Raw genomic sequence first — 14,246 nt, 5'->3', positions numbered from 1 at the left:
TCTTTCTCAGGTCTTTTTTGGCTATTCTGCATCTTTCAGGGTTCCGTATAAATTGTAGGAATGTTTTTTCCTGCATCTTTCGGGGTTCCATACAAATTGTAGGAATGTTTTTTTCCTATTTCTGTTAAAAAAAACCATTGGAATCTTGATAGGATTTACATTGAATTTATACGTGGCTTTTTTAAGTATCAACATTTTGACAGCATCATTTCTTCCACCCATGAAAAAAGGTATCTCTCCATTTATTTATTTGTTCTTTGATTTTGTTTATCAGTGTCTTATAGTTTTCAGAGTAGAGATCTTTCACCACTTGGGCTAAATTTACTTCTATGCATTTTAATTTTTTATTCTATTATAAATGGGATTGATTCCTTTATTTATTTTTAATTTTGTTGTTAGTGAATAGAGATGCTATTGATTTTTGTATGTTAATTTTGAGACCCTCAGCTTCACTGAATTCGCTGTTTAGATGTGTCTTAGTATCTGAAGTGTAGGATGGGCTTCAGCCTCATGTCTGTGTTTTAGGATTCTCTCACTGCTGTCTTGTTCCTAAATAGATGTTCGCTCTTGTTCTGATGGAACTGCCTAAGCCCTCGTCTTGGTGATCTCACTCTTCAGTACTTTCATTTCTGAAGGGGAGAATTCAGATAGCACCTAGATGTAGGCTGATGGCAAGCTGGATCCTCAGGCAACAGTTTTGGTTCATTACAGTGCTTGGAAACTATGAACTTAAAGTTTGCTGAAGACCACAGCCATGGACTCAAAGGGCATCCCCTACACAGCAGCTGTGAAAACAAGCGGGGCACCAACTGTGTGCACAAGCTCCTTTCCAGGAGATATCAGCAATCTGCAGTGAGATGGAGAAAGAGCGTGAAGATGGAACCCACTGGGACTCCAGTCTCTGGAGTGTGATGTAGCCAGCATCTTGATAGGTGTTAAATTAGGAGACTGCTCCTAGTCTGCAGGTACTAAGGTAAAGAGACAGGCATCTTTCCTGGAACGACTGGGCCTGTTTCAGTCTGCCGCCTCCGCTGTGGACTCTGAGGACTTTGCCACAGTGAGTTTACACAGGCCCTTGGTTCACTTTAGCCTCGTGGGTTCCATAGATGGAATCCCTGTTGCCCTTTCAAAGCTACATGTTTTGGGGTTCATCTCTCAGGTGGACATCCCTAAAGTTGGGAAGCCAGATGTAGGTCCAACTCTTCAATACTTAGGGAGAAGCTGGGAGTTGTCAGATCCATCCCAGATGTGTGTCACTGTGCCAGGGATGGAGTTTACGGCACAGCTTCTCCTTCCTGTACTTTTTGAGACAATCTTTTTTTTTTTTTTTTTTTTAACATGGAAATATTTATTTATTTATTTATTTTCATTAGTTGGAGGCCAATCACTTCACAACATTTCAGTGCGTTTTGTCATACATTGATATGAATCAGCCATGGATTTACACGTATTCCCCATCCCGATCCCCGCTCCCACCTCCCTCTCCACCCGATTCCTCTGGGTCTTCCCAGTGCACCAGGCCGGAGCACTTGTCTCATGCATCCCACCTGGGCTGGTGATCTGTTTCACCATAGATAGTATACCTGCTGTTCTTTTGAAATATCCCACCCTCACATTCTCCCACGGAGTTCAAAAGTCTGTTCTGTATTTCTGTGTCTCTTTTTCTGTTTTGCATATAGGGTTATCGTTACCATCTTTCTAAATTCCATACATATGTGTTAGTATGCTGTAATGTTCTTTATCTTTCTGGCTTACTTCACTCTGTATAAGGGGCTCCAGCTTCATCCATCTCATTAGGACTGGTTCAAATGAATTCTTTTTAATGGATGAGTAATATTCCATGGTGTATATGTACCACAGCTTCCTTATCCATTCATCTGATGATGGGCATCTAGGTTGCTTCCATGTCCTGGCTATTATAAACAGTGCTGCGATGAACATTGGGGTGCACGTGTCTCTTTCAGATCTGGTTTCCTCAGTGTGTATGCCCAGAAGTGGGATTGCTGGGTCATATGGCAGTTCTATTTCCAGTTTTTTAAGAAATCTCCACACTGTTTTCCATAATGGCTGTCCTAGTTTGCATTCCCACCAACAGTGTAAGAGGGTTCCCTTTTCTCCACACCCTCTCCAGCATTTATTGCTTGTAGACTTTTGGATAGCAACCATCCTGACTGGCGTGTAATGGTACCTCATTGTGGTTTTGATTTGCATTTCTCTAATAATGAGTGATGTTGAGTATCTTTTCATGTGTTTGTTAGCCATCTGTATGTCTTCTTTGGAGAAATGTCTGTTTAGTTCTTTGGCCCATTTTTTGATTGGGTCATTTATTTTTCTGGAATTGAGCTTCAGGAGTTGCTTGTATATTTTTGAGATTAATCCTTTGTCTGTTTCTTCATTTGCTATTATTTTCTCCCAATCTGAGGGCTGTCTTTTCACCTTACTTATAGTTTCCTTTGTAGTGCAAAAGCTTTTAAGTTTCATTAGGTCCCATTTGTTTAGTTTTGCTTTTATTTCCAATATTCTGGGAGGTGGGTCCTAGAGGACCTTGCTGTGATTTATGTCGGAGAGTGTTTTGCCTATGTCCTCCTCTAGGAGTTTTATAGTTTCTGGTCTTACATTTAGATCTTTAATCCATTTTGAGTTTATTTTTATGTATGGTGTTAGAAAGTGTTCTAGTTTCATTCTTTTACAAGTGGTTGACCAGTTTTCCCAGCACCACCTGTTAAAGAGGTTGTCTTTTTTCCATTGTATATCCTTGCCTCCTTTGTCAAAGATAAGGTGTCCATAGGTTCGTGGATTTATCTCTGGGCTTTCTATTCTGTTCCATTGATCTATATTTCTGTGTTTGTGCCAGTACCATACTGTCTTGACGACTGTGGCTTTGTAGTAGAGCCTGAAGTCAGGCAGGTTGATTCCTCCAGTTCCATTCTTCTTTCTCAAGATTACTTTGGCTATTCGAGGTTTTTTGTATTTCCATACAAATTGTGAAATTCTTTGGTCTAGTTCTGTGAAAAATACTGTTGGTAGCTTGATAGGGATTGCATTGAATCTATAGATTGCTTTGGGTAGAATAGCCATGTTGACAATATTGATTCTTCTAATCCATGAACACGGTATGTTTCTCCATCTGTTTGTGTCCTCTTTGATTTCTTTCATCAGTGTTTTATAGTTTTCTATGTATAGGTCTTTTGTTTCTGTAGGTAGATATACTCCTAAGTATTTTATTCTTTTTGTTGCAATGGTGAATGGTATTGTTTCCTTAATTTCTCTTTCTGTTTTTTCATTGTTAGTATATAGGAATGCAAGGGATTTCTGTGTGTTACTTTTATATCCTGCAACTTTACTATATTCATTGATTAGCTCTAGTAATTTTCTAGTAGAGTCTTTAGGGTTTTCTATGTAGAGGATCATGTCATCTGCAGACAGTGAGAGTTTCACGTCTTCTTTTCCTATCTGGATTCCTTTTACTTCTTTTTCTGCTCTGATTGCTGTGGCCAGAACTTCCAACACTATGTTGAATAGTAGTGGTGAGAGTGGGCACCCTTGTCTTGTTCCTGATTTCAGGGGAAATGCTTTCAATTTTTCACCATTGAGGGTGATGCTTGCTGTGGGTTTGTCATATATGGCTTTTATTATGTTGAGGTATGTTCCTTCTATTCCTGCTTTTTGGAGAGTTTTAATCATAAATGAGTGTTGAATTTTGTCAAAGGCTTTCTCTGCATCTATTGAGAGAATCATATGGTTTTTATCTTTCAATTTGTTAATGTGGTGTATTACATTGATTGATTTGTGGATATTAAAGAATCCTTGCATTCCTGGGATAAAGCCCACTTGGTCATGGTGTATGGTTTTTTTAATATGTTGTTGGATTCTGTTTGCTAGAATTTTGTTAAGGATTTTTGCATCTATGTTCATCAGTGATATTGGCCTGTAGTTTTCTTTTTTTTTGTGGCATCTTTGTCTGGTTTTGGAATTAGGGTGATGGTGTCCTCATAGAATGAGTTTGGAAGCTTACCTTCATCTGCAATTTTCTGGAAGAGTTTGAGTAAGATAGGTGTTAGCTCTTCTCTAAAGTTTTGGTAGAATTCAGCTGTGAAGCCATCTGGTCCTGGGCTTTTGTTTGCTGGAAGATTTTTGATGACAGTTTCGATTTCCTTGCTTGTGATGGGTCTGTTAAGATCTTCTATTTCTTCCTGGTTCAGTTTTGGAAGGTTATACTTTTCTAAGAATTTGTCCATTTCTTCCAAGTTGTCCATTTTATTGGCATAGAGCTGCTGGTAGTAGTCTCTTATGATCCTTTGTATCTCAGTGTTGTCTGTTGTGATCTCCCCATTTTCATTTCTAATTTTGTTAATTTGGTTCTTCTCTCTTTGCTTCTTAATGAGTCTTGCTAATGGTTTGTCAATTTTGTTTATTTTTTCAAAAAACCAGCTTTTAGCTTTGTTGATTTTTGCTATGGTCTCTTTAGTTTCTTTTGCATTTTTTTCTGCCCTGATTTTTAAGATTCCTTTCCTTCTGCTAACCCTGGGGTTCTTCATTTCTTCCTTCTCTAATTGCTTTAGATGTAGAGTTAGGTTATTTATTTGGCTTTTTTCTTGTTTCTTGATGTAAGCCTGTAATGCTACGAACCTTCCCCTTAGCACTGCTTTTACAGTGTCCCATAGGTTTTGGGTTGTTGTGTTTTCATTTTCATTCATTTCTATGCATATTTTGATTTCTTTTTTGATTTCTTCTAAGATTTGTTGGTTATTCAGAAGCGTGTTATTTAGCCTCCATATGTTTGAAGTTTTAACAATTTTTTTCCTGTAATTGAGATGTAATCTTACTGCACTGTGGTCAGAAAAGATGACTGGAATGATTTCAATTTTTTTTGAATTTTCCAAGACCAGATTTATGGCCCATGATGTGATCTATTCTGGAGAAGGTTCCGTTTGCCCTTGAGAAAAAGGTGAAGTTGATTGTTTTGGGATGAAATGTCCTATAGATATCAATTAGGTCTAGCTGGTCCATTGTGTCATTTAAGGTTTGTGTTTCCTTGTTAATTTTCTGTTTAGTTGATCTATCCATAGTTGTGAGTGGGGTATTAAAGTCTCCCACTATTATTGTGTTACTACTAATTTCCTCTTTCATACTCGTTAGTGTTTGCTGTACATATTGTGGTGCTCCTATGTTGGGTGCATATATATTTATAATTGTTATATCTTCTTCTTCGATTGATCCTTTGATCATTATGTAGTGTCCTTCTTTGTCTCTTTTCACAGCCTTTATTTGAAAGTCTATTTTATCTGATATGAGTATTGCGACTCCTGCTTTCTTTTGGTCTCCGTTTGCATGAAATATTTTTTTCCAGCCCTTCACTTTTAGTCTGTATGTGTCTCTTGTTTTGAGGTGGGTCTCTTGTAGACAGCATATATAGGGGTCTTGTTTTTGTATCCATTCAGCCAATCTTTGTCTTTTGGTTGAGGCATTCAACCCATTTACATTTAGGGTAATTATTGATAGGTGTGGTCCCGTTGCCATTTACTTTGTTGTTTTGGGTTCACGTTTATACAACCTTTCTGCATTTCCTGTCTAGAGAAGATCCTTTAGCATTTGTTGAAGAGCTGGTTTGGTGGTGCTGAATTCTCTCAGCTTTTGCTTGTCTGTAAAGCTTTTGAATTCTCCTTCATATCTGAATGAGATCCTTGCTGGGTACAGTAATCTAGGTTGTAGGTTATTCTCTTTCATTACTTTCAGTACGTCCTGCCATTCCCTTCTGGCCTGGAGGGTTTCTATTGATAGATCAGCTGTTATCCTTATGGGAATCCCTTTGTGTGTTATTTGTTGTTTCTCCCTTGCTGCTTTTAATATTTGTTCTTTGTGTTTGATCTTTGTTAATTTGATTAATATGTGTCTTGGGGTGTTTCGCCTTGGGTTTATCCTGTTTGGGACTCTCTGGGTTTCTTGGACTTGGGTGGCTATTTCCTTCCCCATTTTAGGGAAGTTTTCAGCTATTATCTCCTCGAGTATTTTCTCATGGCCTTTCTTTTTGTCTTCTTCTTCTGGGACTCCTATGATTCGAATGTTTGGGGGTTTCACAGTGTCCCAGAGGTCCCTGAGGTTGTCCTCATTTCTTTTCATTCTTTTTTCTTTTTTCCTCTCTGTTTCATTTATTCCCACCATTTTATCTTCTACCTCACTTATCCTATCTTCTGCCTCCGTTATTCTACTTTTGGTTCCCTCCAAAGTGTTTTTGATCCCATTCATTGCATTATTCACTTTTAATTGACTCTTTTTTATTTCTTCTAGGTCTTTATTAAACATTTCTTGTATCTTTTCAATCTTTGTTTCCAGGCTATTTATCTGTAACTCCATTTTGTTTTCAAGATTTTGGATCATTTTTATTATCATTATTCTAAATTCTTTTTCAGGTAGATTCCCTATCTCCTCCTCTTTTGTTTGACTTGCTGGGCATTTTTCATGTTCCTTTACCTGTTGGGTATTTCTTTGCCTTTTCATCTTGTTTAGATTGATGTATCTGGAGTGGGCTTTCTGTATTCTGGAGGTCTGTGGTTCCTTTTTATTGTGGAGGATTAACCCAGTGGGTGGGGTTAGACGATTGGCTTGTCAAGGTTTCCTGGTTAGGGAAGCTTGCGTCAGTGTTCTGGTGCGTGGAACTTGATTTCTTCTCTTTGGAGAGCAATGGGGTGCCCAGTAATGGGTTTTGAGATGGGTCTGTGTGTTAGGTGTGACCTTGGGCAGCCTGTATGTTGATGTTCAGGGCTATGTTCCTGCGTTGCTTGAGAATTTGTGTGGTATGTCTTGCTCTGAAACTTATTGGCTCTTGGGTGGTGGTTGGTTTCAGTGTAGGTATTAAGGCTTTTGGACAGTCACTTATTACTTAAAGTTCTATGTAGTCAGGAGTTTTCTGGTGTTCTCAGGTTTTGGGCTTAAGTCTCCTGCCTCTGGATTTCAGTTTTATTCTTCCTGTAGTCTCAGGACTTCTCCAACTATACAGCCCTGATAAGAAAACTTCTAGGTTAATGGCTAAAAGATTCTCCCCCGTTAGGAACACCCAGAGAGGTTCACAGAGTTACATGAAGAAGAGGAGAGGGAGGAGGGAGATAGAGATGAGCAGGAGGAGAAAAAGGGGGACTCAAGAGGAGAGAGACAGATCTACGCAGCTGTCTGTTCCCAGAGTGTTCTCCGTAGCCCAGTCACCTACAAAGATTCACAGAATTGGATTGGGAAGAGAAGGGGAAAGGAGGAAATAGAGGTGTTCTGAGGTAGAAAACAGAGAGTCAAGATTGGGAGAGAATAATCTTTGGTTTAAAAATAGGGCTTCTTTTTTTTTTTTTTTGGTAAGGTTATAGTGTATTGAAAATGAAAATTAAGGAGTAGTAGAGGAGTACTAGAGGACTTTAAAAGAAATAAGAGAAAAAGAAACATAGAAAATAGAAGAGAAAAAGGGAAGAAAAAAAAGAAAAAAAAAATTTTTTCCCTAATTAAAAAAATCATAAAAATCTATGGAAATGAAAGTTAAGGAGTAATGGGGGAGTAATAGGGGATTTTAAAGGAAAATAAAAGAGAAAAAAGAAAAAAGAGAAAAAAGTAAAATTATATCTAGGAGTTTCTCTGGAGCTGTTGCGGTCAGTGTGGGTTCCTCTCAGTTTCAGATAGCTCCTCGTTCCAGCTTACGCTTCTCAATATCTACGGGCCGCTTCCGGTGTAGTCGGTGTTTCCTAGAGGGATTTTAATCTGTTGCACCAGTCCCTTCTGAAGTGGTTCCCTTTGTTTATTTGGCTTTTGTTTGCCGGTCTCTTCAGAGCCTCATTTCCGCCCTGACACAGGCGGGCGGAGGTGGACTCTTATTCAGGTAGCTAGTTCCGTCGCTCCGCGGGGAGGGGCTTGCGCTGCAGGGAGAGGCTGGCGCTGTGGGGACAGGCTTGCGCCGCGGGGATGGGCTGGGGCTGCCGGGAGGGGCTGACGCTGCTCTCTCCGTCTGCGCTGCTCAGGCTCCCTGCTGTTCTATATGGAGCGCGCCCCGCGCTGCGCGAGGTTCCAGCCCTCGGGTGTTCCACAAAAGCGCGGAACGAAAAGCTGCGCCTGCTCTCTGTGCCTTCCCCGTCAGAGCGGTCCAGGCAGCCAGGGGCTCGGTGGGCGCACTCTCCCCAGGTGTGGCGCGCCCACTCCCTTCCGCGGACCCAGTCTCAGTTTCCGCTGGCGCCAGTCGGGTGCGCGCGCCTTCTGCCCTCCGCGTCCCCAGCCCCAGTCCCCGCCCGCGCCGGTCGGGTGCCTGCGCCCTGTGTCTCGCCGCGACCTTCCCCTCCCCCCTGCCTCCTGCCTCCGGCGGGGCTGGGCCGGTCCGCAGCCTGCGCGCTCTTCTCTGGACTTTCTCGGTCTCTTTGTTCTGCGAACGGCCGGCAGTGTGTTCGGGCCGGTTAATTTACTCTCTCTCTTTTGGTCTCCCACAGTTCAAGTTGGCAACTCACAGAAGCTCCCTCCGATTGTCCTCAGGGCACTCAGGCCCGGACCCTACCCCAAGCAATGCCGCCTAAGATCTCCCGGGACGGACCTCCGTCCTTAGCTCTTTTGTCTCACGTTTTATCTTTTATATTTTGTCCTACCTCCTTTCGAAGACAATGGGCTGCTTTTCTGGATGCCTGATGACCTCAGCTCGTGATCAGAAGTTGTTTTGCGAAGTTTGCTCTGCGTTCAGATATTCTTTTGATGAATTTGTAGGAGAGAAAGTGGTCTCCCCGTCCTACTCCTCCGCCATCTTGGCTCCTCCCCCCTCCTTTTGAGTCAGTCTTTATAAGAGTGTAAGATATGGGTCCAGTTTCATCCTTTCATTTATATTTATTCAATGATCCCAATTCTATTTATTGCAGACATTGTCTTTTCTGCATTGAGTGTTCTTGGCTCCCTTGTCAGATCTTAGTCGAGTGATTATGCTTGGGCTTATTTCTGGATTCCCTATTCTGTTCCACTGGTCTATTTTTCTGTTTTTACGTCAGTATCATAAACTTTTGATGGTTACAGATTTATAGTATAGCTTGAAATCAGAAAGTGTGATACCTTCTACTTCATTACTCTTTCTCAGGTCTTTTTTGGCTATTCTGCATCTTTCAGGGTTCCGTACCAATTTTAGGAATGTTTTCTTTCCTATTTCTGTTAAAAAAACCATTGGAATCTTGATGGGATTTGCATTGAATTTATAGGTGGCTTTTTTAAGTATCGACATTTTGACAGCATCATTTCTTCCACTCATGAAAAAGGTATCTCTCCATTTATTTATTTGTTCTTTGATTTTGTTTATCAGTGTCTTATAGTTTTCAGAGTAGAGATCTTTCACCACTTGGGCTAAATTTACTTCTGTGCATTTTAATTTTTTATTCTATTATAAATGGGGTTGATTCCTTTATTTATTTATTTTTAATTTTGTTGTTAGTGAATAGAGATGCTACTGATTTTTGTATGTTAATTTTGAGACCCTCAGCTTCACTGAATTCACTGTATAGATGTGTCTTAGTCTCTGAAGTGTAGGATGGGCTTCAGTCTCATGTCTGTGTTTTAGGATTCTCTCACTGCTGTCTTGTTCCTAAATAGATGTTCGTTCTTCTTCTGACAGAACTGCCTAAGCCCTCCCCTTGGTGATCTCACTCTTCAATACTTTCATTTCTATGTAAAAGATGTCTACCAGGTGACGCTAACCCCCACTCTGCCAAAAAGGGCGAAACCATATTTTTCCCCTTGGGACAGATTAGAAGATGAATCTTAAAGCTTCTTTATGATCCAGAACAGTTTATAATACACTTTTTTGTTGACTTGATAGCTTAGTGGGTGGCAGGAAAGAGAACGAGCATTTATTTACCTCTGATTACTTGCCAGTCCTTTAAAAATTACTATTTTATAATTTTACAATTATATATATCTTCTTATCACTATTTTAAAGATTATAAAAACAGGAAAAACAAACAAACAAAAACAGGGCCAAAAAAGACTTAGGCATATTGCTTGGTGCTTACATATGGATAGAAATTATGGTTGTGTCTATAAAGTAGAGCTTTGTGTAGCGTACATGGAAGAGTCTTATCCTATGGTTAGTACACTCTTGTACTGTCTAATGTATCTTCATGACCAAGACTTGAAAACTAGAAAAAAACTTTTACATTTAATTTAATATATACATTTTTACTTAACCTTCAAAACAGTAAAAACATTTTAGACATCTGATATGCAAAAACATATTTTCTGCATGCCAAAATTAGTAAAACATGACCAGTATTTGGAGAAAGAGCAATGAATAAAAACAAATTCAGAATTGAAAATCTATTCGAATTATCAAATAAGAACTGAAAATTAAGTGAATTAAATTTGATTGAATGTATAAAACCAGTCTAAGAAACTCAACAAAAAATAAAGACTATAACTGCCAAGGCACCTTATAACCAAACTATAAATATCAAATTCGATCATAAAGAGAAAAGTAAAAAATCAACTGGGACTAAAAAGTCACTGGAAACAATAAAAGCAAAAGCATGAGCGGTGTCTTTAAATCACATAAAAGAAAAAATTACCTGCTCCCATACTCACCAAAAATTTTTTCGAAAAATGAAAGCCACATAAAGACTTTTAAAAACATATAAGTTCTAAAACAATACATCATAAATAAATGCTCACAACATGGAGTTATTAATGGATGTTCTTCAAGGAGAAGAAAGATGATGCCAGAAGACTACCAGACATCATAACTACATGTTTAAATATATGAGATGTTTTGATTAATATTACTTAAGTCTCTAAGAGATTGTTGACTGTTGAAAATAACAATTTTACTATCGCAGCATTTAAGACATGTGAAAGTAAAATCTATAATAATAATAGCATAAAGGGGAGAAATAGAAGTTTGTCTATCATTCAGTCAAAGATTATAATACATAGAGGAACAAGAAAGAATGCCCCGTTTTGCCACATGGATGTGGGAATTCTAGCCAGAGTAATTAGGAAACAAATAAATAGATAAATAGGATCCAAAATGGAAAGGAAGAAATAAAGTTATTCCCATTCTTTGATGGTATAGTCTCATATGTGGAATAAGAGAAAGAATCCACAGAAGATTTCCACAAAATAGTTGTTAGAACTAATAAACAGGTTCAGCAAAATCACAGGATATGAAATCAACAACAAAAATGAGTTATGTTTCTGTGAAGCTACATTAAGCAATCTGAAAAGAAAATTATTTACAATACTATAAAAAGAATAAAATGCTTATATTATCATGCTCAGTCACTTAGTCATGTTTGACTCTTCATGGCCCCATGAACTGTAGCCTGCCAGGCTCCTGTCCATGGAATTTTCCAGGCAAGAATACTGGAGTAGGTGGCCATTTCCTACTCCAGGGGATCTGCCCAACCCATGGATCATACCCATGTCTCTTATATCTCCTCCCTTGGCAGGCAGGTTCTTTACAATACAACCTAAAGTAAACTTAAAGAAGCTAAAGACCTGTATACTGAAAACCACAAAATGTGCCTGAAATAAGTTAAAGTAGAGGCAAATAAATGGAAAAATGCCTGTGTTCATGAATTGGAAGACTTACTATTATAATGAAGATGTCAAAACTATCCAAAATGATCTATAGAATCCCAATCATGTTTAGTGCAAAAACAGAAAAACCCATCCTAAAATTTATTTGGAATCTGAAATGACCTTGACAATCCAAAACAATCTCCACAAAACAACCAACTTAGAGCCCTTATACATCCTGATTTCCAGCCTCATTATAAAGCTATAGTAATCAAAACAGTATGACACTGATATAAAGACACATAGACTAATGGGAGAAAACAAAAACCCCAAAATGAACGCTTACATTTGTGGTCAAATGATCTTCAGCAAGGTTTCCAAGGTTATTCAATGGGACAAGACACTGTTTTCAAACCTTTGTATATGGAAAATTGGATACCAAACTGCCAAAGAATAAAGGTCAATCCTTACACCATTTACAAAAGTAACCGAAAATGGAGCAAAGATCTAAAAGTAGGAGCTTAAAATAAAACTCCTAGAAGAAAACATTTGGCAAAACTTCAAGACATTGTATTTGGCAATGATTTTTTGGCTACGTGGGCTGTTTTTATTCACAACACTTCTGATACCAAATGTGTTGGGGTTTTTTCTCATACCAATCAATTCTTCAACTGATAATTCTATAATGTAATTCAATTTTGACACTTGCTCCCCAGAGTTAACTTAAGACTCCTCTAGTTTATGAGCTCGGTCCCACAAAACTTCTAAGATCAGATGCCAATCATCAGATCAGGCCCCTAGGTTGCTCACTCTTCTGTTTAACTTGACTATGACTTTGGAGGTGTTTCCAGAATCTACCTCTTTCAGGCTCAATAATTTGTTAGAATGGCTTGCAGAATTTGGGAAGGCACTTTATTTACCATTATAGGTTTGTCATAGAGAATAAAGCTCAGGAAGTAAAAATGGGAAAATTCACAGAAAAGGCGGGTTGAGGGAAGTAGAGTTTCCATGTCCTTTGTGTGCACATACCTTTCCCAGCACTTCTATGTTTTCACTGAGCTGGGAACTCATTATTTAGGACTTTTTGGGGGGGATTTAAGTGGATAGAAGTTCTTGATGAAATTACTGGCCATTAGCAGTTAATTTAATCTCCCACCCTTGGAGGTTGAAGATAGGACTGAAAGTTCTCAGTTTCTAATCAAAACTTGGTCTTTCTGGTAACCATTCAGTTCAGTTCAGTTGCTCAGTCGTTTCCGACTCTTCGCAACCCCATGAACTGCAGCACGCCAGGCATCTCTGTCCATCACTATCTCCCAGAGTCCATCCAAACCCATGTCCATTGATTCGGTGATGCCATCCAACCATCTCATCCTCTGTCGTCCCCTTCTCTACCTGCCCTCTATCTTTCCCAGCATCAGGGTCTTTTCCAGTGAGTCAGCTCTTCACATCAGGTGGCCAAAGTATTGGAGTTTCAGCTTCAGCATCAGTCCTTCCAATGAACACCCAGGACTGATCTCCTTTAGGATGTACTGGTTGGATCTCCTTCCAATCCAAGGGACTCATGAGAGTCTTCTCCAACACCACAGTTCAAAAGCATCAATTCTTCAGCACTCAGCCTACTTTATAGTCCAACTCTCACATCCATACATGACCACTGGGAAAACCATAGCCTTTACTAGATGGACCGTTGTTGGCAAAGTAATGTCTTTGCTTTTTAATATGCTGTCTAGTTTGGTCATAACTTTCCTTCCAAGGAGTAAGGTTTTCCAATAAGTCAGCTGACATTTTTTGATTGTTAAGAATGGGAGAAAACACTTGCAAATTAAGCAATGGATAAAGGATTAATCTCCAAAATATACAGACAGCTCATGAATGCATGCCAAGTCACTTTAGTCATGTCTGACGCTCTGTGAACTGTAGCTCACCAGACTTCTTGGTCCATGGGATTCTCCAGGCAAGAACACTAGAGTGGGTTGCCATGCCCTCCTATAGGGGATCTTCCCGACCCAGTGATCGAAACCAGGTCTCCTGTGGCTTCTGCACTACAGGTGGCTTCTTTACCCCAGGCCACTGGGGAAGCCCCCAAACAACTTAGAATTCAATCAAAAAACAAACAAACAAAAAACCAATCAAGCCAGTCAGAAAGTAGATGGAAGACCTAAACGTTTCTCGTAAGAAGACATACAGATGGCCAAGAGGCACATGAAATGCTCAACATCACTAATTATTAGAGAAATGCAAATCAAAACTACAATGAGGTATCAACTCACACTGATTAGCATGGCCATCATCCAAAATCTACAAACACTAAATGCTGGAGAGGGTGTGGAGAAAACGGAACCCTCATGCACTGTTGGTGGGAATGTTATTGATAACAGCCACTGTGGAGAGAGGTATGAAGGTGCCTTAAAAAGCTAAAAATAGAACTGCCATATGCGCCAGCAAACTCACATTGTGCAGGTGCCCTGAGAAAACCATAACTGAAAAGGAAACATGTACCCCAATGTTCATTGTTACTCAGTTTACAACAGTCAGAACACGGAGACAACCTCCATGTCCACTGACGTCTGAATGAGTGAAGACACGGTGCATCTATACAAAGAAACATCACTGAGCATGAAAGGAACAAAGTTAGCGCATTTGTAGAGACGCGGTTGGACCTACAGTGTGCCATACAGAGTAAAGTAAGTCAGAAAGAGAAAAACAAATATCATACACTAATGAAAATATGTGGCGCC

The sequence above is a fragment of the Dama dama genome, chromosome 26, assembly GCF_033118175.1.
Source record: "Dama dama isolate Ldn47 chromosome 26, ASM3311817v1, whole genome shotgun sequence".
Lineage (NCBI taxonomy): Eukaryota > Metazoa > Chordata > Mammalia > Artiodactyla > Cervidae > Dama > Dama dama.
This window is presented reverse-complemented; position numbering follows the sequence as displayed.